The sequence below is a fragment of the Perca flavescens genome, chromosome 10 (genome assembly GCF_004354835.1).
Source record: "Perca flavescens isolate YP-PL-M2 chromosome 10, PFLA_1.0, whole genome shotgun sequence".
NCBI classification, from domain to species: Eukaryota; Metazoa; Chordata; class Actinopteri; order Perciformes; family Percidae; genus Perca; species Perca flavescens.
The window spans coordinates 37115426-37121442 of NC_041340.1; positions in this window are offsets into that span (position 1 = coordinate 37115426).

Consider the following 6017-nt stretch of genomic DNA (forward strand, 5'->3'; position numbering starts at 1 on the left):
AAGTGGCGTAATCTATCACAATTCACAGCATGACAGAAATTGGTAGTGAAGAGGGGAGATGTTAGTGAAACGTGCCTTACATACTGATAGCAAGACACTTAGGCATTGAAACAGTTGTAATTACTGAGAGAACTGTGAAGTGCTGCAGCTGCAGCAGAGTAAAATAAGCCTTGGGTTTACTCTTATGGTAAGACATTAAAATTAGAATAGATAGAATGGGTATTCCTACTGAATGTCCAGTTGGATGATTATATTTAACTTTGACTGACAGCCACGGATAAATGATATGATATCAAAGTTACCTAATTTTTAATCATAATTGTTCATTATGATCCGTCATGGGCCACGTATATAAAATATTATCTCTCTGATGTATATTTGTTGAGATTTAAACAGTTAGTTTATCCAATCCAGACTGACGTGTAATCAGAGAGGAAGCCACTGCAAATCTGTCACCAAACCATCCCTTAAAGTAAAACTACACAATGCAAACACATGCTAAGAACAAACCTTCCACCAGGGGGCAGTCTGTAGCTGTGGAAGGACAGCACAGTGTTACACAGATGGAATCATACTTTATACACCAGTAAAAATCTCATAAGAGGATGCTCTTTTTTGTATTTCGTAAAGGCTCACGATGATCAAACAAGTGCCACAAATAGGGTCAAAAGTGTGATTCTGGCTGGCATGGAGAACCAATCATACCAAACAAGCTGGAAGGAAGTAGTTATTTCCCATGCAGCTGAAAAGAACATAAATTAGTGAGAGTAAAAGAGGATGTGTGAGTGTAGGTGTGCACACCATCCACCACACTCCTCTAAGCATGAGAAGAAGAAAAAACGTTGCACAAGTGAGGCACGCTTCCGGCCAACGTCCTCTGCATAGGAAGCAGTCAGATGAAAAGAGGTTTCAGTGGCTTCAGCAGGGTTCGGTAATGCAGCTCAGCGTCTACATCAAAGCCCATTACATTTGAAGAATGCCACAGATTTTCTGTACTAAATTGATCCATCGGCTTGCGCTGACTCCCTGCTTGTGTATGACTGAGTAAGGATGACAGGCGTTTTGTAGGAGTTATCACATAGGGGGTACCAGCTGTGGCTGTGTGTGTTTAGATGTGTGCGTGTTCTTGTATTTCTGCTGTTAAGAGGACCAAATTCCCTCACAGGGATAGAAAGTCAGATGAAGAAAATGATCTACAGAGAGAATATTTCGGCTAGTTTTGAGTTAGAATTTAGGTTTAGGAGTAAAGTTGGAATAAGGGTCAATCTGAGAAGTGCAACAGAGAAAGGTCTGACAATACTTTCAGTCCTTAAAAGCATATTAATACAAATGAGTGTGTGAATATTTAATGAGTATGGAACAACTCACTGGGGTCTCCACTAAAATACACTGTGCAGAGCCATAGAGAGCATCAGAGGATGTATGCAGCTCTGTTGTCATAGGAACAATACCCAGCCAGTCAAAGCTTGATGTCAAGAGCAGGATTATCAATTAGGAAATTAAGAAACTTTTGTCTTTGAAGTGAAAAGCATTTTGTTTACCTTACCCAGCCTGAAAGACAACACGCAGGGATTAATTTCCCGCAGATATAAGTGTGGTGAATTGAAGGGGAGAGAGGGAAAGAGCTCAAGTTGCCAAATCTATCTATGTATGTGTGTGTGTGTGTGTGTGTGTTTTCGGCAGTGCTCAATGCCCCACTTCTTTGTAGGACTGTAGTATTTTGTGTGTATTTTTAGCGCGGTGTGTGTGTGTGTGTGTGTTCTCCTGTGGGTCTGAGGTTGATAAACCTTGCTTGTTTCTGTCTCTGTATAATCCCCTTGAGTGTCAACACGATGATAAAGCCACGAGTAGGCTCCTGTGTGACAGTGCCTCTGAGAGCCAAGGTAAACATATTGGCCGTTAGCACCATGGAACACATCATAAAAACTCTGACATAAAGAAACACAGCCGTCCAAAAACAAAAAGCCCAGGAAGGAGCATTGTGTCGCAGATTAGCCAACACAACCCTTTCCTTACTTCTTCTGAAAGCTCTTTGCTTTCCTTCCAAAAAAGACACTTGATGATTCAAGCCTGAAACTTATGATTTGTGAGGCGAACAAAAGAATTGACCTTCCACGGTGCGTGATTGACAGTTTATCGCCTCCAAAAAGATGGATGAGATATCTCTGCACCACAACAAAGAGGGCAACACTGGCACGTATTGAGAGGGAGAAAAAAAACACAGGAGTCCTTTTATTTTGGTGACTGTAGAAAAAGAGAATATATATATAATGAAGCAGATAGGGATCACCTGCTGGGACATGAAGGACAGAAACAGGAAGCAGAGGGGGGAGACATGATGTCACGAAACTGGCTCACTGATTCATAGAGTTACTGCCTGCTGAGACACACACCTGGCTGTGAGGCTGTCTGGTCCTCACAGTTGTATAAAGTGGACTGTGTGCATGTTGCGCTGTCCACACTTCTGTATCTGAGAGACAGAGAGAGCCACAGAGCCAAATAAAGGAGGGAGGTCATTCCCAGAACCAGTTTTAAAAAGCTTAGTGAGTGTGTTTATTCTTGATTCTCCATCTGAATGTTGGATTGCGCAAACAAAAAATGTTTAAAGGTGTGTATTCATGTGTGTCTGATGCCAACTGCATGCTTGAACCTAAATGACATAAACCAAAGATATCAAATACATCAGGCTGAATTTTGGACATTTAAGACAGTATTTCTACTTGATGGAGCGGTGTAGCTATATGTTTTTATAGCTACAGAATATATACAGCTATATTTCTCAGTGTAAACATCAGTGAAGGGTTGCAACAAGCTCATACAGAATATATATGTGAAACTGTCATATGATGAGATTATTTGAACATTTATCATTTATTATTATTTGAGTGTTTTAGCATTTTTGACAAATTGTTTTGGTTTCAAGGCTCACAACTTTACTGTTTTTATTCAGTCTCACCTGAATAATAAATAACCATGTTTCTTGTTTTTAAAGTCAAACCTCTAACCTACTGAACACATACCTGCATAGCACCAGAATAACAGATTAAAGAGCCCAATATTTCCCTCAGGGGCTGGTGGAGACCAAAACAGAACCAAAAGGAGTTTATATTGGACTTACATTCATCAGGTGGACACAATGGCAGCACTTGCTTCACAGCAAGAAGATACTGGGTTCGATTCACGGTCCCACCACCCAAAACATTTATGTTAGGTTAGTTCTCCTATCAGTGTCCCTGACCGAGGCACTGGCAAAAAGAGCTGGAGCTGGTTCCCCCGGGCTCCTAGTGTATAGGGTGGGCTGAGAAATGACAATAAAGGAATCTTATCTTATCTATCTTACAATCAAGACTCCAAATGAATGCGTACTGTTGCTCTAGTAGTCTAGAAAAGACAACGGTTTAGCCATATCCACTTTTGAGTGTTCTATTTACAACTTGTTATGCTGCCCTCAAGTGGCCAAAAATGAAATTAAACAAAATAAAATAAAGACTACTGCTTCATCTTCATGTCAAAGGGTTAAATTAAACCAATTGACACAAGTCACGGTCATTTCAAGTTATTTGGTTAAACCAGTGACAAGAGCTTTCGACTCCAGTGGCATGAGACAACAGGCTCCTTAAAGTTCAGCATATTGTAGAGAAGGCAAAAGATAAAAGGATCACAGGAAGCTGGGAGGCATATGACAGACATACTTTTTGATAATGACCATCTGAATGATAAAAACAGTGTGAAAGACCATATCTACAAGTTGCAAGACAACTGAGAGGATAATGGTCGCGATAAAGATGATGAAAGAAAAGAAAAAAAAAAAAAAAAAAGAAAAGTATTTGAAGAGAAGTAAGAGGATGCAGGAAAAGAATTGGGGAGGAAAACGAGATAAGAGGACAGAGTGATTCAGAGGCCAGCTCAATCTGACAAATATGCACATTTCAGTAAATAGAGTGATATCTGTCCGTTTCATCTCATCACCCAGTGGTCATAATTTATCCAGCGACAAGTCTTCACAGCGTTGAGTTTGGGATTTAAGTTTGTTGCAAAGCAAAGGTGTGTCTGAAAGATAAGGCGACATGTGACTGGAAACAGCAGAAGCCACAGCTGTGGATGAGATCATATTTACCTTTCAGCCTTCGCGTCTTATCATTACAGTAAGTCCTGTAACAAAGGAACAATATGCAGCAACAGGGACAAGTGAAAAGTCAGATGTGATGGGGATGAAAGGAAGAAAGAAAGAAAGAAACAAAATACATGTTTTTTTTCCCATAAAACATGAAATACAGACACCATCAGCATAGTGACCAACTGCTTTGATTTAAAGCAGCTCAGCATCCCTGAGCACAGGGACTTTCTCTTTCTCAGATTTTGATGTTTGGTTGTTGTGGAGACGAAGTGGTCGCCCTTGGTTACCGTTACATTGATAATCTACTCACTGGGCATTTCTTAATTAGATCACTGTTGGATGCAGACATCCTGTGTACTCAGGGATAATATTTAAAGGTGTGTGTGTGTGTGTGTGTGTGTGTGTGTGTGTGTGTGTGTGTGTGTGTGTTTTAACAAGAGATTGTCCCATTGTAAATTGGTTCAGCTCTACGGCGTGCACACCCACTGTTCTCCCATGTGTCTGTGTGTGTGTGTGTGTGTGTGTGTGTGTGTGTGTGTGTGTGCAAATACATTAATGCACATCTCTACATCTGCATATATCCATGTGTGTGCATGTGAGTATATTCAGCCTATATCCTCCCTGAGCCTCCCCGAGGCTGCTGTACAAACACTTGACGTCAGCATCCATAGAAACAAACAGGGCTTCCGTTTCTTAAATAGGCACTTAGAGCTCGCAATGAGACTCATTTATCAACATTTGTTTAGAATGCTGAAAATCCTCTCAATGTGAGGCCAAAACCACTATACTAAATTCATGAGTTTATATAAAGTTTTCAAGACTCAAGAGCCAACAAAATGTGGCCATCCTTGATACAGTAGATAAGACCCAATCTGTCCTAATGCTGAGTGACAGTGGCCTGGATCAGCATTGACACCCAGTCACATTGGTCTCAATTTGAGTTCTCAAAAACACAGCAGGCACAAAGTTAGAGGGCTGGATATACTTCATTAGATCTACACGTCCCGACAAGTGACCGAGTGTTCATTAGAGGAAGTTTATCTTTTAGTTTTTCTTTTTATATATATATTTATTATGTGGTGGAAGGAGCTTTAGGAGGCTATTTTGAGGGAGAGTTTTAATAATACATGCTTTCCAACATCTGAGGAATATCTGTCTTTTATAGTCTCCCACAAAGAGAAGTGGAACTGCAGCTTCTCACTGGGATAAGATAGAAAGAGGAAGCCCACTCTTTGTGGTTGCAAGCATGTGTGTGTGTGTGTGTGTGTGTGTGTGTGTGTGTGTGTGTGTGTGTGTGTGCACGCATTTGTGTCTGAATATTCATATGCCACTGTGTTTTGTATCTATTTTGCATGAGGGAACACTTACAGAGACATTATGACAACACTCACAAAGACTTTAAAGCACATAACAAAGATGCAAAATGATTCTAAAGCTAATGAGAAAAACACAAGAGGAGACGTTCAAGCAATGTAGCCATAGCATATGAGCGGGAGTATACACTCTCCCATGTACACTCACACACAAAAACATGTGCTGGAGCTTTGTGAGCGCAGTGTGTGTCTCCTGTGAGGGATTTGCAGAAGATAGCAGTGAACAAGTGCAGGATTTCTGTCATCATTGAACACATGGAGAGAGGAGTCTGCCTAGACAGCAGCATTGACAGATTGCATGAATAATTTAGGAACCAAGTGAGAGGCCTCATAGACCTCTGAATCACTACCAATGACAGCTGCCTGCTCTGACTTGGGCTCTTCTCTCATCTTTTAATGCATATTATTTCCATAAATCCCTCTTTTTACATCTCTAAGCTATGTACGGACACAAAGAGCACCGTGGTGGTAAATCGCTGACACGCGAGCAGGGGGCTACAACCTGAGGGACCAAGCAGAAGGACTTT